Source organism: Sciurus vulgaris (assembly GCF_902686455.1).
Source record: "Sciurus vulgaris genome assembly, chromosome: 15".
Lineage (NCBI taxonomy): Eukaryota > Metazoa > Chordata > Mammalia > Rodentia > Sciuridae > Sciurus > Sciurus vulgaris.
In genome coordinates this window covers 18,276,029-18,298,077 of record NC_136476.1, presented here as the reverse complement: position 1 = coordinate 18,298,077, position 22,049 = coordinate 18,276,029, and the positions used below count along the sequence as shown (strand labels likewise).

At 41.2% G+C, this 22,049-nt stretch overlaps 1 protein-coding gene and 1 pseudogene across 2 annotated transcripts in view; one reads left to right on the top strand and one right to left on the bottom strand.

Moving 5' to 3' along the window:
• APBA1 (amyloid beta precursor protein binding family A member 1) overlaps positions 1–22,049 on the bottom strand; it is a 149,094-nt gene that overhangs the window by 74,939 nt on the left and 52,106 nt on the right.
• On the top strand, positions 17,156–19,011 carry LOC306644794 (holocytochrome c-type synthase-like; annotated as a pseudogene). Its single transcript has one exon. The product of its transcript is annotated as a holocytochrome c-type synthase-like (transcript).

Here is a 22,049-nt window from a genome sequence, read left to right as displayed (position 1 = left end):
TCTATGAGCCAATGGCACCACCAGCCACCCATAGGATCCTTGTTTTCACTCAGCTGATGGGTGAGTCACTGCCTTAGTAACTCTCAGTCTGTCCTCATTACTGCTCCCTTGCCTTGGTCTGTCTTGTGTACACAGAATTTCATTCACTGATTTCTCAGCCTCCTCCAGCTCATCCTCTCCCTGCCAGTCTGATGATCTTTCTAGAATACAATCTGAATCCATAACCATACTGTGCAAATGCTTCAGTGATTCCTCTCCAGTGCCCAGTACAAGTGCTTAGCTAACTGTGCACCAGGTGCTATTAGGCATTTGCTGCCGAACAATTCATTGCTCACATTAGCCTGATGAAGACAATATGTCATCTTGGCTCTTTGCAAATGATGAAACAGAGGAACAGGGAATGAAGTTATTGCCTGGGTCACACACCTGACAAGGAATGGCATTGGTGTTTGAGACCTGTTCTCTGACTCTGGGGTATGGGTTCTTGAGTCTTAGTCCTGGCAAAACAAGGCCTCAGCCTGCTTCCCTCTTCCACCCCATCTCCGAGGTTCACCCTGCACTGTTTCTGACAGCCCAAAGTCCCAGCGCTGGTGCTGCCTGCCTGTTCTTAGGATATTTCCCACCCATAACATTTCTTGATGAACTTTTCTATCTTCCTGGAGCCAGTTCATACTTGATGAGTGTATGTTAGGTGCTAGTCTTCATGCCATGTCCTGGGCACTAGGGCAAAGCAGTGGCCAAGCCAGTCAAAGCTTCACTTGCTCTCTGAAAGCCCCCTTCTCATGCATGGGAAAGGGTGGAGGCAAAGAACAGGGCACAGGCAATAATTGTGTGAGGCAGTAAACAAAATAACTTCCCAGTGAAGTATTTTGTGAAGGAAATACAATAGTGGCATAGGAAGTGACTGAGAAGGTGTACAATGATATTGGCCAGAGGAGGTGATACTTAGCTGAGATCTGAATAATCAAGAAAGAGGGTGTCTTATAAAGATCTGAGGGCAAGGCTTTGGGGTGAGAAGTGCTTGCTGTGCTCAAGGACAGAAATGATATCTATGGGCAGATGAGGAGCGGATAAGGGACAGTGTAGCAGGAGATGAAGATGAAGAGACGGAAAGGGTTGAGTCAGGCAGAATCTGGCACAACATGGTTAAGGGTTGATTTTTATCTCAAGGGTAGTGGCATTCTACTGGGGATTTATGCAAAGGAGTGAGAAGGCCTGTCCCACTGTCCTTACCTACCTGTCCGTTTGTGTGTGTGTGTGTGTGTGTATGTGTGTGTGTGTGTGTGTCTGTCCCGTCATTCTGGGCAATAACTGTTTATGAAGATGAAGTCCTTGGGATAAGAGGTCTTGTTATGCATTTTTCATTCCTATCATGGAGGATATGTGAAGATATACAGGTGGTGCTAGTGAACTTTAAGTGATTCAAAAGGAAAAAAAAAATCTTTATCCACTTGCCCTCCCAACCAATAACTAGGGAATGATCAGCCTTGGAGAAGAACTACTTCTTTCCATCTTGAATCTTTGCTGCCCTTATCCACCTATGAACCTTCCTTCACCTCCTTCTGATGTTTAAGGACCCAAAGAATGCTAGCAATTCAACATTCTCCTGCTTTTGAGGTGTGGGATCACTGTGGTCTTTATTGGACATATACCAGGGACTGTGTAGGGCAAAGGGGGTTCAAAACTTTTTTTTTTGTGGTACTACAGATGAACATGCAAAAGTTTATAAACCATGGTCCCAGACATCAAGGGCAGACAGCATTAACAATTATAATACCTGGTGATGGTGCAAAATAGAAATAAGTTCAAGACACAAAAGGAGCCTAGAGCTAAAACAATGACAACTGCATCACCTTATGAGTCAAGAACTCATCAGCAGACTAGGAACTAAGGCCTAGGAGAGAAAATGGCCAGTCATATTATATTTTTATTGATTGATTTATTGATTCTTTTTAGTTAAACACGATAGTAGAATCCATTTCGATCATGTTCTTGATGATGACCCAGGTTCTCTGGAGGATGGAGCAAAGGAAGGAGGAGCAGGTACCTGGCTGAAGAAAATTTCTCCCTATCTCCAAAAAGAATGAATGACCTGGAGGACACAGGCAAAAGAACCCCTTCCCACAGGCAGCTACACAGCATGAAGAGGGAACTGTAGAAGGCAGGGCCTCCAGGCTGCCAGTAGGAAGACAGGTGGCTTTTGAGTCCCTAGTTCTGGAATGTTCCACAGCCTGGCTGGGAAAGGAGAACAAAAGAAGAGTTCACTGAAGTGCACCATTTTAGAATTAAAGAAATTTCAGGATCAGCAGTAGAATCCTGGCATCTCATGATGTTAGCTGAGGCTCATGTTGATTTGAGATGGATGGAACAGGAAGCTGTAAATTGCTTTTGTTGATCTTTCCTTTAGTTGTTGGTGAGAATTTCCAACGAACTGACCCTTTTAACACATTCAGAAGTAGTTTAGAAGAAGGGTCTGATTGACAAATGGAGTGTAGGAAAAAAAAAAAAGGAATTCTATAAGGTTGTTAACACAGAGCGAACTCTGTGTGTGTGTGTGTGTGTGTGTGTTTCTGTCTGTGGGTGGTCCAGGTGTTTGGTGTTAGTAATGAAGGTGTAGGGAAAACACATGAAAGTAGACGCGGGATAAGTGGGAAAAGGAAGAAAGCCTGGACTAGCCGATCCTTTTCCTCTGAAAAAACTGGAAAAATGATTCCACTTATATAAAGCTTTTATATTTGTGTGTATTTATCTTTATGCCATATCCTCTAGATGGCAGATGGCCTGCTGGACTAATCTTTCATCTACACCTGCAAGTGGACTTACCTTCTAGCACCTGTTCAACACAGGTGGGTGGATGCTGGTCCTTCTGACCAAGGCTTGGCAAACTGTACTTTTATTGCCAGCTCCGTGGACTTAATGAGTGGTTTTCACTCATCTTTCTCCACTTCAGTTGGAAGTAAAGGCCCATTTCTTGATACTGCAGCCTGTACTAATCCACTTGCATATATACTATTTCAGTAACTTAGTGTCTGCCACCAAGCCTTTGACCCTGAGAAAGGGTGATATGATTAATGTCCAAAGCAACCAGCAATTGTGGTTGCTAAAGAGGATTATGCCCTGAATGCAGTATTCATTTACACACACACACACACACACTTGCACACTCACATACGCCCTCTGAATAAGTTGAGAATTTAATAGTTTTTATTTAAAATAAAAGGATGAGAATATAAGAATACCCATATATTTTTGCCTATTTCCTCTACCATATAAAAAAATGTTTTCCTTTCATGAGTTATATGGGTTGTGAAATACCACTAGGGAATCCAAAGGACATTAAGAACCCCCCTTGAGTCATCAGCTCTTTTAAACTTGATGCATCCATATATAAGAGTACATAAAATACAGAAATAAAAAGACTAGTGTTCATTAAAGCTTAATTTCCTTTGACTCATTTGGAATTAAATTTAGTAATAGTCAAAAATGGATATAAAACACATTTCTTCTTCCTAAAATTGTTTCCAGTTTAGATAGATTCATGTGGTCAGAAAAACCCTGATGAAACAAAACATCTGCCTCAGCAAAAAAAAAAAAAAATGTTATCCCTGATATCCTTGAGTCTTAAATTGTGAAGCACGGCCTGGCAGATAGTGTTGGTAACGATTTCAGAGTGAGGCAAATGCCCGGAACCAAGGTGTGTTGCTGAACGGGTAGATGTCAACTAAGGTGAGGTCCTCTCTGTCCTTGACCTTGTCTAACTTAAATGAAGACATATGGCTGCACATCTGCAGAGCCACGTCTGTACCCTCTGCTTGCTCTGTGCCCTACATGTTGACCTCTCTGGCTGGAACTGCATCAAGAGTTATTGGGGCCTCGGGGTTTGGGGTTCAGCCAATGGGGAGGTCTAGCAAGATATCAGCTCGAGGGAGGAGCCTGGGGTTGGGTGTATTTTTTCTTCCAGTTCTCTCTGTATATGGTCACCCTCTGGCAGGCAACATCTCTACTCTGAAGGGCACAGCCTCATGCTTTACAGGACGACTTCCTCCCCTTCCATTCAGGCTTACAGGACCACGGGGTAGTGGGGTCCCACATAGACCAGACAGTCTCTCTATTAAACTCTTTGCCTCTCTGCAATTTGAGTGCCCCATCTACTACTTACTGGGACCTAACTGATATCTAAGGTATGATATTCACGTTGGTAGAGGTAAATAAATAAAGCAATAATTAGTTCATTTTAAAACAAATGTAAAATACTACCTAGTACAGCTAGAGTGAAAAAAATATTGCAATAGAATATTGAGAAGGCTTTGCTGGTAATATCAAATGTCATAAATTTACTTTGAAAGCTATTTCAAAAAAGGAATGGCCAAGGTTTTGAGCAGAGGCAATGCCCTTGAGTAAGTAAAGCCCCTACCAAGGTGACATCCTCACAGGAAGTCCTGCACTAGGCTTTACTATGTCTTCCCGGCTCCTCAGCACACACTTCTCCAGAGGCTACAGGACATTCAAGGAATTGACACAGGATATCCACAGGAAGACAAATGGGAATAAAAAGCCTGCCTGCCTGGGTCTCAGCCTCTCCATCCCTCCTGTCCCTAGAGTACAGGCCACTTGACCCTCTTTCACTGTTCTATTCCATCCACTGCAGGCTCAGGCTATTCCCAGGCTTGATGCATCCTAATTTTTGTCCTTCACTCTAGGATTGGGATCTGGCCCCTAATCTTATATCCAGTGATTTGGCAACTTCACCTGTGGGTGGAGTGCCCAGTTTTCCTCATTACTTTCAATGCCTCATTCTTTGGTATCAAGTTTGCCAATGCAAACTTGTCTGGGTGACTGGGACAGGATCCCGGTCCTTTTTGAGAAGCCATGGTAGATACTGTACTTACTCAAGGGCATTGCCTTTGCTCAAAGACCTTGCCCACTCCTATTTTGGAATAGATTTCTAAGTCAATTTGTAGCATTTGAAGTTTCCAGCAAATTCTTTTCGATATTCTATTGCAATATTTAGTCATATTTGATTTTTTTTTTTACCTTGAAGTATATACCATCACCCTATTTACAATTGTTGACTATGAAGTCTTATCCCATCATCCATTCCAAGTAAGAAGGTATTAGTGGTTAATTGACAAACTCAGGAGACAAAATGTGACCCTGAATCTTGGTTTTATAATTTACTAGCTCTTTGACATTGGACAACTTACAGCAAATGCTTCCATTTTATTGTTTCTAAAATGAGGATAATAACAATACCTATAGCAAGGGGTTATCGTAAGGCTGATACAGTTAATATGGTACTTAGAACAAGGTCTGATACAGTAGAAGTGCCATTTAACATTTATTAGTGATTTTATGTATCCACCATAATTATTATTTAAGAGATTAATGCATAATTAGCACACTAAAAATTAAACAATGTTAATATAAATGCCTACACACAATGCATTTATTAATATTACCATTTTCTAAGTAAGGCAACGTCGGGAGGAGAACAAGCAGTTAAGCTACCCATTCTGAAATAAGACTGGGTGGAAATAATTCCATCACATAATAATCACAAATGCTGAACTATATGTGAGCATAGTATACATGTTTTATGTACTGTATTTCTAGCCCTCACAACAGTCCCAGTGGGAATTGTTATCTCCATTTGCTGATTATGAAGCAGAAGCTCAGACAGCTTAAATAAATTGTCCAAGGTCACTCAGAGCTGAAAGGGGTGGAGATAGATCTTCTGGCTCTCACTGTTTGTGTTCTTCCTATTACATTACACTGAGCTCATAAAGTGATGCGATTGATTTTTTTTAAACAAACATCTAAATTGGTGTAATCCCTTTTAGAATAGTCACCTTGGCAGACTCTAGACATACATGTTCCAAGGGCACTGCCTTTACTCAAAACATTTTGGGCACGTCTATATTGGAATTGATTTCAAAGTTAATTTAAGGGCTTTGAAGCTACCAGCAAGTCATTTTCAATTCCATAGTCATATTTAGTAATATCTGACTTTTTAACCTCAAAGGGTATGATCCAGATTTATCACACACCTTATTTACAAGATTTGGTCATGAATGCTTTTTCTTATTTCTAATTTTTATTTTTTGTCTTTGTGATGATTTTTTTGATATCCTCCAAACATTCAATCTATCCCCAAAGGATGAAGGTGTGCAGCATCCAAGGTTATTAAAAGATTCTAGTTCAGCCTCTGAAGTTATTCCAAAAGGATGGTTTAAAAGCTGTTTTGGTCAATGGCCACATCTTTAACACAAGCCTTTTCCTCACAGAGGAAACAGTGGGACAGAGGCCAATTGGATGAATGCATCCGTGTGATTACCGCATAATCAGGTTCCTTGCTTTCATCCTGCCTTGAAGTCTGTGGCCAGCGCTAACCAGGCAGGAAAATTAATTCATCCACTTAGATGAATTTAGCAGTGTTAACCGCAAAGCTGTGATCATAACCCCAACCTTTGATTAAAGAGAAATTTCTAAATTTATGTAGATTTCCTTATTGTCTAGCTCTTTGTCTAGCACTTTAAAGATCAAATCCTTCATTTATCATCCTATTCCAATAAGATACATGAAATAAGCTCAAGGCAATCACAGAAAGTCAGAGGGGAAATCTTGCAAATTTTATAGAAAACTCAAGGGATATTCTCTAGAAATCAAAGCCGATTAAAAGTCTATCTGAATTTTTGTGAAATGCCCCTGGTACAAAATCAAATATATATACATGATCCATAATTTACTGAGGGTTACAGAAACTTGATTTTTTTTCTGTTGCAATTGCTTTTTTATGCTTCAGACAACTTTCTTTCCACCCCTATGGTTTTATTATCTCTGTTGCTGCATTACATCAGATCAGAGGTATCACATCACCATTTACAATCAATCTGGACCATTTTCCTGATATTCCTACCACACAACCACACACACAGCACCATAGGTTTAAGGATAGTTAAGTTTCTAAAATCAGTTCAGCTATGTTAGTTTTCAGAGGCTCATTAATTCATTCTGCAAAAGGAGGAGACGGGAATCTCAGGCTAAGGACGAATTGAACAGTAATTCATTAAAACACAGTCTTTCCTTTGAGACCACATCACCTCAAATTTACTACTATTGTTACTTCTTCAAATTATTTGGCTCATTAGAAAGTCAGTTAACTTGCTCCTCTTGATTCCCTCAAGTATTCTGTGCTTTTCCTTCCCCATATGTACACCAGAATGTCAGCTACGTTGCTCATTATGAAGCTTCAAATTAAATTCTTATTTTGGAGCTTCTTTTTATTCACAGGTCAGAAAAACAGCACAGGGATTGCTGACCATTATCCTGAAACACATTTTTCAGTTTTGTCTCAAATCTGCTTATTCAAAGCTACCCTCCATGATTAAAAAAACCTATATCCAGGAAGGTTTGCTCCCTGCCAGTCCAACTTCACAATTCCCAGAGAACAAAATCCATTAAGCAACTACTAGGTAGCAACAATGGAGATGACTTGAATTTGAATTTGATGAGCCACAAGTCTCGTACTGATTTCAAAACCTCCCAAGGCAATTAACTCTTTCAGCTCATCATGTTAGCAAAAGCTCATCGTGTTAGCAAAAAGTTAACAGGGAAAGAAACACAGTGTGGGGAAAGGTGAATCACGTTTCCTTCAAAATGATTCTGGATAGCCAGGAAACCCATAATAGTTCACAGGCCATGTTGATTAGACTGTAAAGAGGCAGTGTGTCTCCAGCAAAACCGCCTCTTCTAGTTACTAATTTCATTTAAGACCCAAATAAGGGAAGACGAGTTAGATCCAAATGTGGTGTTATAAGACCCATAGCCTTTCAATCACGTCAAGGGGAGATGGTGAGTTTCTAAAGGATCTTACTGATTACTAATAAGAAAGTCTAGATTAAATTTTTTCCTACTCAGTATTCAAAATCCAATGTGTGTCTTATAGTTGCACCACATCACAATTAGGAGGAGCCACATTAAAGTGTTTGACAGCCACATATTGGTCAGTGTGGTTCCAGATCTTCCTTCTGGACTACCCCTGATTTTTTTCTGTTGAAGAATAATTTAGCTGTGTTCAAGCTCTTCTGAAAGTGTATATTATTACCCACTTCCATCACACTGTTCAACAAACAAAAGACCCTTCAATAATGAGAACTGTGCTTCCTAAATAATGGGAGATTATGCATAATACATGTATGAAAAGCTTTGTGGTCACTGTCACCCAGGACCAGGTCCCATGCTGCCTAGTCCTTAGCCTTCCTGGTCATCAGTCCCTCCACATCCCTCCCTCCTTCAAACTGCACTGCTGTCTTCTGATCTCAGATCCTTTGGAGCCACAAATCTGGTCGCTGTACCTGCTCCCCTGTCCCCTTCTCATCACCCCCAGTCTCGCCCTTTCTGTGCCCCTCACGATGATCCTTGGGGACATGGCCATAGCTAGTCTATAGATCCTGTCCCTCAGCAACCGAGGCCCTCACTGCAGAAGACAGCAGGTGAAGTTGCTCAAAATTTCCTCAAATTAGGCAACAAGGGGCAGGGAAAGCCAAGGGATGTGAGAACAGAGGAAACTCTGTTGCCTTATCTGGAGGACAGCCAGGAAGGGGAAAGGAACTACGGGGTCTGGGGTTGGAGTCAGAAGCAGGACAGTGGAACTGTTTTTGGATCTCAGTTGCCTACGATAAATGGAAGTGAAACCGTGGATCAGTAGGATTGCTGTGCTATTTAATATAGAGTAGAAGAGGAGAGAAAAGAATAGACATGTATAAAAATCTCTGAAAGGGCAAGTAAGGAACTAACACCGGTGACTACTTCTTTTGTGGGAGCAGGGGAAAGAACAAGGACTGGGAAGAGACTGGGGTTGTGGCTCAGTGGTAGAGCACTTGCCTAGCATGTGTGAGGCGCTGGGTTCGATTCTCAGCACCACATGTAAATAAATGAATAAAATGAAGGTCTATCAACCTTGGGATGGAGGCCTTGTACCATATGATTTTTTGGTACTTTTTTGATGTTGAAACCATGAACCCATTAAAAAAATAAACTAACCACATAATGACAATACTGTCATTTTATAAGGATGGTGATTGTTTTATAAACTGCAGAGCACTGGGGATAATGTGTCCTGCCATCCTGGGGAGAAAGGACTGAGGCAGGGCTGATGAGCAGGATCCTGTCAAAGCTCTGTTGTGTTGCTGAGGGAAAAATCTCATCATGGGGTCAGGTTTCTTGCTGCCACGCTGGTCCTTACCCTCTGTTTCTCTTTAATCCTCGCTGTTCAAGGGAGATGTCTCTAGAGAGGTGCAGGGTGGGAGTGGTAAGGAGTTGGAGCATTCCAGTCCTTGTGTGGGAAAGTCTCATCCAGATTGTGACCATTCAAGTCTACCCTCTAGAAACCCAGGTTTACCAGTTCAGTGATGGATATAAGTCATAGAAATTCAGAACTGAAAATGTTGGCAAAGCACAAGTCCCCATTTTTATAGATAAGGCAACCAGGCAGTGGAGAGGTTACGTGGCTGGTGCGCACTCACACCTGTTTTAATGAAGCTAGTTCTAAGGAGTTGTTGTCAGACTCTTTCCACACCTCCTTCCATTCTGCCACCACAACGCCTTTGTGTTCATCACAAAGAGTACAAGACATCCAATTGTAGGAAACAGATATACTAAGTGAAAGAAAGCAATTACAAAAAGATGTTTAGTTAAATATCAAGGGAAAGGAATTTGAAATATGCAAACAGCTCATCTGATTGACTTGTCATCCTCCCTACTAGAGAACATGTGCTTCCCTGCATCCCGCACAAACATGCTTTTTGTAGGGAGAGCCCAGGGGTCCATGTCATGTATGCATGACTATTTGGAAACAGAGTGTGGCAGTAATGGTTTCTCACTTACTGAAATTTGAGCTTACCCTCCATGAAATGGTTTGAATGTCCCCTCCAAAACTCATGTTGAATGTCACGGCCACTGTAACAGTATTAAGAGGTGAAACCTTAAGAGGTGATTAGGTCATGAGGGCACAGCCCATATGAATGGTAAGGCTGGTATTGTAGGGATAGGTTAGTTATCGTGGGGATGGGACCCTGATGAAAGGATGAGTTTGACCTGGTTTTTCTCACTGTCTTGCATCACACACATCTTCCCCGGGTGATACCCTCCGCCATGTTATGAGTCAACAGAATGACCCTCACCATATGCCAGCACCATGCTCTTGGATTTTCCAGTCTCTAGAACCATAAGAAATAAATCTCATTCTTTGTAACTTACTCAGTCTCAGGCACTCTGTTATAGCAGCAGAAAACCAACTAAGGTACTCTATAATGTAGAACTATCACCAGAAGCCACATTTACAAGTTCTCTTTGTATCTAGATAGGGCCATGATTTGTTCTCCTCAAAGGAATGGAAGTGGATGTGAGGATGGCATTTCTGGGTCAGGTCATTTTAGCAGTGAGATTGCCTTTTCTATACTCTTTCCTTATCCTCTAGTTAAATGCAGAAGATTTAGAAACCTGAAAAATATTAGAAACAAAGGAAGAAGTGGGCTGGATCCTCAAATCAAACATGTGGAGAAAAACTGTCTACTGACTAGAAACAACCTGCCACTGTTAGGAAATTAACTTATAATAAATAATTGCACCAATAAAAAATTTGAGGTTAATGTTAAACTAATAAATCAATGCACAGGTATATTTCAATGGGACCTGGAAACAAGTCATTAACTTTCAGCTTTAAAAAAGAAATATGAATGTTGAGAGAAAAATATCCCCTTTTTTCACTGTTTTTCTGGCAGGGGTTCTTCCTCCATAATTCTGCATAATATATTGAAATTTATTGACTTAATTTAGGCAATGGCTATTGACTTCCTGCTATGGAAGATGAGAATTTAGCTTAATCTCTTCCTTTTGCCTCCCAATGCATAGTAACTATATCTTTATTGACTACTTCTGTAATTTTAAGTATCTTTATAATTAGTATCTTGATTATTTTCAGTGTAAAGGACACAACATTCTATCTTTCCACTTTATCTTTACTCTTCTACCTCCCACCTGCTGTCAACCATAAATTTACTTTCTGTATTTGTCAATATAACATTTATTTTATGATATGTAATCACAACCAAGTCTTGTATACTTTGTCCATGGGCTGACTTGAAATGCTGAAAACCAAGATAGAGCCATTATTTTCTTATAACTACATATGTAATGTTCACCTGTGTGCCTAGGAGACTGGTATGACTAATTTTGTCCCCATAAAATCAATATCATGACTCCTGGGTCATTCAAAGGAGAAGTTTCCAGTACCATGTTCAAACAGAATGTTTCCCCCTTACATTCCATCAATTGCTTTAAAGCCTGCCATATTTTAGTATAAGATTCAGGCATGACCAACTTTAATTTTTTATTTTTTATTTTAAAGCCCTTGGGTTTTCTTTCATCTTATTGGACAATAAAAAGTATGGTTTTACCATGACTTCAGGTTTTCCATTATCAATAAAATCTAACAGACCTTTTTTTGGATTAATGGGTAAAATAGACCAAAAGTCTTGTTTCTCTGATGTGGATTGTGTCCCCAAATCTGATTCACAACCATCAATGATGAATTTCCCTTTAATGGTCTCTTGGTACACTGCTTCCTGGATCCCTTGACTATTTCTTTTTCATTTTATTCCTTTTCTATAATACATCCTGGAAATTATTCTGAGTCCCCTGCATGCCTTAAAGTGCTTTGATTAGACCCTTAACCCCAACTGATATTCAACATATAATTCTAAGTCCATAATAATTTTTTTCTCACACTAGGAAGTCATAAATCCACTGTGTCCTCACTTGTTTATGTACATATGAATCAGATTCTAGTGGCTGGATCTGGGTGAGGCCTGCCGTCTCTATCTCTTGTAAGTCTCCAGAAGATCTTCCTGCTGACCTGAGACCAGTTTGAAAAGTGAGTTCCCAGCATGCACCCATGAATATTATTTTTCTTTTCCTTTATCTCCCCCTGGGTGGGGAGAGGGCAGGTTATGATAAATATTCTGTTCTTCCCTTACCACATTTGAACCAACAAAGAAAAACACAGGAGTTGACACAAATGGGGATCACAAGTATCTGAAAAGCTGGGTTGGATGGTGTGTCTTCAGATTTGCAGTCAAAGTTATTTTAGTGATACTTCACTTCTGCATTTAGATAGGTGATCTCACCTCATCACTGGGATGTCTGTCAACAACAGGTGTCCTTCACAGGAGCAGGGCCTGCCTGGGAAAGCCTCCTGTAGGGTTATTAGCATGCAGACACATCCTGGCTGCAATCCTTGCTGGAAAAGAGGACCCAGATGGCACCAACCCAACACTCAGCTTCCTTCTTCAAATTCACCAACAATGGTCATGTGGAGAGAAGGGAATGAGGGGCAGGGGAGAGATGCCAGGAGTGCTATTTCACAATGAATCATGATGCCAGGGAAAAGGAGATCCCTCAACAGATGTTGTCAGCAGATTAATTTTGGCCAATCTGGGTAGGGGATTTTTAAACTGGGGTTGCCCTGACAACTAATAAGGTGGCCTCTTTTCATAGGCTTTATTGTCATTGAATTTTCCTTTTCTGTGAACTACCTGATTTTCTATTGAGCATTATTTTCCTTATGCCTTGTAGGAGGGCTTTTTAATATTAGAGATTTTCAATTTTTAACTGTCACACTATTGCAAATATTTTTCCCAGTGTATCATTGTCTTTGTCTGGCTTTAGATTCTCTCTTTTCCAGAGAGAAAGTTTAAGTCGTAATAACTAACCAGCAAAGATAGGATTGCTGTGGTTAGATGGAACACATCAGATTCTTGGGCACCTCAGGTTTGTGAAAGTATTCTGAATATTCATTGAAAAAAGGCTGAAGTCCTTTTTTTTTTTTTCCATTAATGCAGTAAAAAGACATAGAGTAGTTTTGACCTTTTCCCCTTTGTTGCAACAATAATCTCATTAACATCTACTAGTAGTTCGTCTCCAGTTATCTATATGTCATCTGGCCACTTACATGAGCAGAGAAATTATAAAAACAATTTAAATAGTTGTGGGGAAGTGAATGAGGTCACTTCACAATGATTTAATCTACTGCACTAATTGCACCTAAAGTGTCTGCACACATTTCTCCAATTAAAAATTCTAATTAAGCGTTGACATCTTTATAAAACACCCTGATGAATACACCCTGGAGGGGTGGGAGGAGTCTGGGCTGCTACTTCCTCCCTTCTTCTGTAGATGAAAGGATTTTCTTATTTCCCAAGTCCATGGAATTTAAGGATAAGGACACTTGGAGTTTTCCTGGTTTGAACTTCCCAGTTGTTTAATGGTAAGGAGAAATGAGAACTACCATGGCTGCCCCGCCCCTCCCTAGGAGCCCCTTGCCTCCCAGCTCCCTAGTCTGGGTCAAGGTGTGATTTAATTCATCTGTACCTAGCATATACCAGGAACTCAAGATGTTGCTGAATATGAGTTCTCAAGGTCATACAGCTGATAAGTGTCAAAGCTGCCTTGACTTCTGGTCCAGGAACTCTAAAGTGCCCACGGCTTTGGAGTAAGAAAGTTTGAGTTAGAATCCTTACAAGGTGGATTTCATTGGCACAGGCATTGACCTTTCTGGAATCTCTTGCCTCCCCTCTACCTTCTGCTTTGGCCTTAAGCCCCATCCAAATGGGCTTTCATCCCTAACACTGCAACCCAGCTTTTGTTCAGGTACACCATATTGCAAAACATCGGCATTCATATGGTGCTGGAACTGGTGGACAGCATTGATACAAGCCAGCACTGCCCTCTCTCCAGCACACTTTCTCCTTGTTTCCATACCACTTTCTTCTGGTTCTCCTCCCTAGCTGCTCCTTCCCCATCTCATAGGTTTTTTTTCCGTTCTCTGCCAGACCGCTCTCCATTGGAGGACCTGGTTTTGTCCTTGGACCTTTCTTTTATACTGTCTCCCAGGTGATCTCATGCAGGCTCCTGGCTCATAGGTCATCTATAGGGTGACAGTTCTCACGTTTCCATTGTCAGCTCACCACCGTTGTCCCTGAACTCCTCTAGAAACACCTGCCTACCTAACGGCTCAGTATGATATCTGGCAAGTGTCTCAAATTATCACGGTGTACAGAACAGATTTCTTGCTTTCTCCTTCTAACCTGTTCCTTCTATCATCTTCCTCATCACCCTTCTCCCAGTTGCCTCCCCCAAAACTGTGACATCACCCTGGCAGTCCACTCTCTCATACCCTATATCAATCTTCCAGCAACTGCTCTCATTTCTACCTTCAAAATCAATCAGGCTCCAACCACCCCCATCTGGACCATTTCCACAGCTTCTTAATTGTTCTTCAGTCTTTCATGATTCTTCCATAGTATGCTGGATCATGTGCTTCTTCTGATGATTCCTCATCTCACTCACCCTCAGAACTCAGACCTCAGAACCTCAACTTCTGCTCTCTCCTAGCCCTCATCAGATCACACAAGTCTTGCAATTCTATGAAATGCCAGCACCTCCTTTACACCCTCCATTCCCCCTGCCTGGACAGATCTTCTCCCACATGGCTTCTGCTATGTTTCTGCTCAAATGTCACCTTATAAGGGAAACTCCATGACCACTTATCTAAAATAACCATCTCCATCCCTATTAGCTACTTTATTTTTCTTCATAGCACATTTCACATGAAGTAATAATACATACCTGTTGATTGTTTACCTTGTTCCTCCTTTTCTGCTGTGTCCCACTAACTGGGATAGTGTGTGATATTAACAGGTGCTCAATAATTTTTGTATTGTAATAAGAATGCTTGACATGAGACAAAACCTCTTAGAAAAAATGTACAGTATAATACGGTGCTTGTTAACTATAGGTACAAATGTTGTAAAGTGATCTCTGGAAATTACTCCTACAGGAACTGAAACGTTTATATCCTATTGAACAGCAACTTCCTGTTCCCCTCCCCCTGTCCCATGGCACTCCCATCATCTACTCTCTCTTTTCCATAACTTGACTAGTTTTAGATTATTTTTAGTGCTGAATATATTGTCATTGTACGGCTGCAACACACAGTTTATGTTATCCACTCACCTCTCATTGCTTGCTTCTTGAATTTTGGCAATTATGAATAAAGCTGCAATAAAAGATTCATGTGCCAGTTCTGTGTGGACACCAGTTTTTAACCTCATTTGGATAAATACCAAGGAGTGTAGGATCATATGGAGGGTAAGAGAGTATTTTTAGTTTCCATTAAAAAACTGCCAAACCATGTTTCAAGAAAAATTACAAAATTTTAATTATGTTGAGTGCCTCCTTTTATTCTCAAAATTGTCCATATTTGGGTGATAAATTAAATGGTCACTGTACTTAAGAAACATAATTTTGCTTGAATTATAGGAATTCAGTATTTCACCTTAGTATTTCTATAGTCTGGATTTCTTTGAACCAAATCATAATAAATCGCAAATAGCAATTAATCTTCTGAGGACTGCTGGGGAGGCGGGAGAGGGCAAACGAACCAGTTCTCATTTTCCTAGCAGGGGAAATCAGCACAACAAGGTTAAGAGGCTTCTGCAAGCCTCAGCCAGACAGCTGCAGAGTAGAGTGCAATCAAAATCACTGTGAACTCCACTGAGTGCACCACTCTCCCAAGACCCAAATCTTTTTTTTGTTGTCCAATTAGTTAGGGTTCCTTAGCTTCTAAGAACAGCACTGGATGGATTTAAAGTGGATCATGGCAGTCCTGGGAGGGGTGGTGGCCGCTAATTGGAGGAAGCCCTTGATGGTTGCCTGAGCCAGGGTTGGGGGCTGCAGGCTGTTGACTTCCCTCTTCTTCCACTGCTGTGCTGTGAATCCCCCCATCCTTCGCCTGTCCCCACAGCCTGCATCTCCACTTCTGATGGCTCTGTTGGTTCCCTCTCGTGCACAGAGCAAAGAAGTCTGGAAACCATTAGAATATGGAGAATTACAAGATGGAAGAAGCCTGGATTTTTTCCCTCTCTGCCTTTCCATACTGGACCACCTGATGGGGCCCACTGTACTTAGGCAACCCCACAGTTGAGGTAAACGCCAAGTGCACGGGCTCTGGGTTGGGAAGGTAATTTCCTATGTTCCAAGGACTGTTCTGTGCACTTAATAATACTTAATCCTTAAAACAACTCTGAAGTAGTGCTTGTCCATCTTCAACTTAAACAGGTGGAAATCAAGGAACAGATGGGTTGGGTAACTTTCCCCGGGTCACAAATCTAAGAGGTGGGAATGGGATTTGAATTTTTATTATCTGATTTGTTCCAGAATCTGGCCCTTAATAATGAAGCGTGTCTTTCCCTTGTGACAAAACGAATGTCCGACTCTTCACTGCTAATATAATGGGTGAATTAGATCTCTCTGTCATCATCGCTTCATTTAAGGGGGTAGTAAAAACGCATATTGGTTAGTCAGCTTCTTTTTGTGGTTGGGACCGAAACACCTGACGAAAACAATCAAGGGGGGAAAAGTTTATCTTGGGGCTCACAGTTTCAAGGGTCTCAGTTCATAGATGGCTGACTTCCATTGATTTGGGCCTAAGATCAGCAGCACATCATGGTAGAAAGTGTGGTGGAGAAAGCAGCTCAGAACATTGCACCAGGGAGCAGAGGTGAAGACTAAATATAAGCCTGAAGGCACACACACCCCTAGGGAACCCACCTCCTCCAGCCACACCCCACCTTGTGTACAGTTACTACCCCGTTCATCTCTATCAGGGGTAATGCACGGATTAGGTTTGAACTCTCACAATCCAATCATTTCACATCTGAACTTTCTTGCGTTGTCTCCCACAGAGCTTTTGGGGGGACACCTCATATCTAAACCATGACATATGTTAAATTTGGATCCAAACAATTTGACATAAATTGCAAGGCCCTCTCAAACTTGATTTCCTTCTGGATAAAACAGTCATACATACAGTATCCATGCTTATTGCAAGAAAAGAAAAAAGATGTTTATAAAGTGCCAACTCTTTATATCAAGAAACTTCATAAGGGAAAAGGAAGGAGCAGTGCGCGAGAGCAACAGCAATGACAGCGGTGACCCAGTGAGAGGAAGGTTGGGACGACAGCAGGTCACTGTCCCTTGGGGCTTGGGTTGGAGCTGGAAATTTAAAATGGTTTGGAGGCAAGCACTGATTCCAACCATGGGTTTGTCAGCCTCCACTCCTGATGTTCCAGTTCAGACCTCAAATCAGACAGGATCACCACCTTCAGGATGGCCCAATGCATGAAGGGAAAATGGAAAGCTGTCCAATGAGTGCGGAACCCCTCTGGTGCAACCTGTGGAGAGCAAAACCTGTGCCTGACCACCAAGATTGTGCATATGAGTATACGGAGTGTCCCTTTATAGGTGTTGCTGCTAAGAAAAAGGAGAACCTGGATCCTTCAAGTCTGATGCCACACCTAATCAAACACCATTTCCAGACCAGCCCTTTGCATTTGTCTGCCCTTTGCAGAGAGGTGTCAGGCATTCCACAAGCAGATTCAGAGAAAAAGTAGGTTTATCCTTCCGAACGGATGTTATGAATGCAATGTGAGGAAAGGGTGGAAGTGGAAGGATGAGGGTATTAGTCTGAAAGATATGTATAATATCATTAGAATTCACAGTCAGAACAATGAACAAGGCTTGGAAGGAGATTTTGAAGTGGGAAGCTCTTCATGCTGCGGAGTGCCCTTGTGGTCCATCATTGATCCAATTTGGAGGGAAAGCAAAAGAGTATTCACCAAGGGCAAGAATTCCTTCCTGGATGCGGTATGAGTTGCCCTTCGACAGGCATGATTGGACCATCAACCGCTGAGGCACAGAAGTTAGATATGTGATAGATTGCTATGATGGTGGCGAAGTCAACAGGGTTATCAGTTCACCATCCTGGCTATCCGCCCTGCCTTGGATTTGCTCTCAGCAGTATGGGACAGAATGAAAGTTGCTTGGTGGCGCTGGACATCATAACCACTGTTTTGTTTGTGATGCAAAGTATAAACTATTTATTTTTCTGAGCGATACATTAAACTATCCCCCCCCCCAAAAAAAGAAACTTCATAGTAAAACTAGCTTCTACTGCTAATACATTGTTGTCATTTTTATTTTAAGGCTGAAATGGAACTTTTCTTTTGTAATATCTGTGAAAAGAATCCATAAAATAGTGTGAACAGTACTTTTAGTATTTAAGGTAATTTTAAGGGTTATTTTAAAAATATTTTGAAAGCATTTGCTCACATTTCAAAAATCACCATGAAAATTAGAAGTCATGCTTAAATATTCCTTATGGCACATTGCAACGGACCTTTACCTATCAACCTTCAGTTGACTGGGTTCCTGTTATTGAATGTGATTGAAAGTAATACAGAGACAGTTACATATTCTCTATCATTCAAGATATTGGGTATTCTACCAATTTATTATCTATATGCATGTAACATACTTCCATGTAGAAAGATGTCTTTAGATGAGTTCATGATAACACAAGAAGACGGATAAAACAAAGTCATGTACAGAATTCCTGATGAACACCCAGCATCCAACAACCACAGCTCCTCAGTTTCAGTCCACCCCTTACACACAGGGGTGTTTGATTATTTTGCATAACAGGAATTCCCACATACGAATGGCTCTACCATCAGTGCCCAGTGATTGAAAAAGATATATGATGACTAAATATGTAATTCACTTAGTAACACACTGAAAGAAATTTAAATTGTATGAATTTCAAAAGCATCTACACCTATCTGGAGAACATCTGCACACCCCTGCTCAGAAGATACTATTTATTCAATTGATAGAGAATTTTTTTAATCTGTGTAGAGACTTCCAAAGAAGGATCTCCTCAAAAAATACTGGTTTCCATTTTTCTACCTGCTATTCTCCACCCACAGGCTAGAGATCAATGGATAGCTCTTCAGGAAGATTAGAAGTCTCTGTGCCACTTATCATAAGTCTATCTTCTTTAGAATTGCCTTCCACTTGGACCTTTGTTAGCTTTGTTTATTCCACTTGGCCTTAGCCAACTGATCCCCATGAGAGGCCCAAGTTCTTTCTGTAGAGATTAGAAGTGGATTAAGAAGGATTTTAATTCTCATCTGGGCTATTTCAGGAACAGAGGAACAGAACATCAGGAGCTACAATTTTGTCCTGGTGGTTTGGTGGACTGTGCTAACTGGCACAGAAAAAGTGAATAGATTGCAAGAGAGGAGAGAGATTGGGACAAAAAACAATCCAAACCCCCTAACATAAAACCTGAGTTCTTGGTAGCCTTTCAAGTCCATCCTGTAGCCAGGCTGCACCTTGGAACCCATAACATATTTACATATTCTTTAAATACAACTTCTCCCCACCTTCTTCCCTCCTTAAGTTATCTTGAACTGGTTTCTATTACGTACAATATAATTCTAACCCATAAAAAACCAAGAATGTACACCTTATTGGATGGGGAGACATCTGCTAACTCACAGAAGATGCTTGCAAACAGTAATAATGCATTCCATCTTTTTGTTCTTATTATTTATCACATGTTTAGTCTGTCTCTTCCTTTGGATTCTAAATACATGGATGGCAGAGGACAAGTCTGTGTTATCATTTCAACCTCTAGGGTCACTTTTATAATGTACATGTGTTATATTTTCATTGCCATGACCAAAATACCCGACAAGAACAACTTTAGGAGAGGGAAAGCGTGTTTTGACTCCCAGTTTTGGAGTCACAGATTTAGCCCATGGTCAGCTGAGTCTACTTTTCTGGGTCCCTGGTGAGGCAGAACATCACGGCGGAAGGGTGTGGTGGAGGAAAGCTGCTCCATTCGTGGCCACCAGGAAGCAGAGAGAGGGAGGGAGAAGGAGCTGCAAGGAAGACAGACTTCCGGGGCACACCCCCAGTGACCCACCTCCTCCAGCCATGCCCCACTTTCCTACAGTTACCACCCAGTCAGTCCATTCAAACTAGGGTTGACTGATTACATTACAGCTCTCATAATGCAATCATTTCACCTCTGAATATTCCTGCATTCACACAAGAGTTTCTGGGGACACCTCATATCCAAACCATGACAGTGTACGTGAAAGAAGTCTTCCCCATGCTTGCATTCATGATGATGATTTTACAATTTGCCCAACTGAATCATTTTTGGCTTAGCTCTGAAATGCTTGTAGATGCTAAAAGCAAGAAACTTTGAAAATAGTTTGTTTAAGTCAATTAACTCACTAGTGAACGATCTTCAGTATTTGGGCTTTTAAGTATTATGGAAGATCCATGTGAAAATCTCTTCAAAGGAGAAAATTTTTTGCCTTTTGGGCCATTTGAAGAGGCACCTCTGCTTTGGCTAGTGGGAACGCTCTCCTATTTTAATTCTTCAGTTTATAAGTTTTCGAATACTTTTCATAACACTTTGAAAAGCATTATGAACTTTGAAATTATACAAGATGAATTTACTTTTAAAAGTTCACAATTTAGACGGAGGATTCTTCAGTCCTTCAGATGGAAGAAACATTCTGAAAATGAGAGCGTATTTGTATGTGGGATGTCATTTGTACTTTTTGACCTTGATTCTATTCATCATTGTTATGATTTGAATGTGAGGTGTCCCCCAAAACCTCACATGTGAGACAATGCAAGAAGATTCTAAGACGAAATGATTGGGTTACAAGAATTTTAGCTCAATCAGTGAATTATTCGCCTGATGGGATTAATTGAGTAACTGAAGGCAGGTGGGGTGTGGTAGGAGGAGTGGGGCATCAGGGGGCATGGCTTTGGGGTATGTAGTTTGTACTTGGAAAGTGCTTCCTGATCATCGTGTCAGCCACACTCATTTGCCATTATATTCTGCTCACCTCCAGCCCCAAGGAATGGAGCTGGCCTTTTTTGGATTAAGTCCTCTGAAACCCGTGAGACCTCCAATAAACTTCCCTCCCTACAATTGTTCTGGTCAGATCTTTTAGTCCCAGCAGTAAAAAAACTGACTAAAACAATCATCATAAATATCAGCATTTTGCCTTATAAGTAAATCCTTATGACTTAGAAAATCTGGAATCTTTCTAACTAGATCATGCACGACAGCAGTAGAGAAAGATCCTCTCATTTTTTATTTGGGAGAGGGTTCCACTAAATTGCCCAGGCTGGTCTTGAAGTTGCCATTCTAAGCCTCAGCCTCCCCATTAGCTGGGATTACAGGCGTGAAGAGAAATTTTCTCATTTAGAAGTCTACCTGCTTTAGCGCTCTGAATTAACTGCCACACTCCCATTGTGGGTTTCCTTTCCTGTCTACAATTTTTTATCTCTAGGAATTGCTCTTCCTAGGGATTCTGTCTAGGCTGTCCTGGTTTCATTAGGGAGGACTAAGAGAGCTGGAGGTTGTTAGAGAGGCCAGATAGTGCTGCTGCCTCTTGGCCACCAGGGTCACAGCTCCATTCCCAGGGTCTGACCATCCTCATTTCTGGGAGATCTTCCGATGGGTCTTCCTCTGTGATGGGCTGACAGATCTGACTCCATGAGAATGTTATAGGCCAGACTCTAAGGGAAATGACTAAACAGTTCTCCCATGGGAACACTCCACCTCTGTGCCCATCATCAGTTACTTGGTGTGACATATTTAATAATATATAATGGCAACTCCTATGTAGTAAAGAATTGCTCTCTTTTGATTCCTATTGCTGCTAAACAATGTACCATGTGAATGGTGATTGTGTGGATGTTAGTAACCATTCTTTAGTTTGTACCTAGGTAAGGGTCAGTTTGACCCACTTCCCCCTCTGTCGATGATCTCATGATATTAGTTTGTAATTTCGAATCATAGCAACAGACACTTATGATTAATGTGATTTTTGGTATAAGAACCCCTACAACCCTGTGGTCGGGGCTGTTCTCCCAATAGCCACCTTTTGGGGCATTATGTGAGACAGTCAGCTGGCCAGCGTAATAAAGACTCTCAAATTTGGACTTCTCAGTGGTGATCGGTCTGTTCTTAAATTGTGCCCCATAACACCTCCTCAATCAGAGGTGGGAGAGGTAACTCTTAAGAAAAGTAATCTTGTAGTTTTTCCATGTTAAAT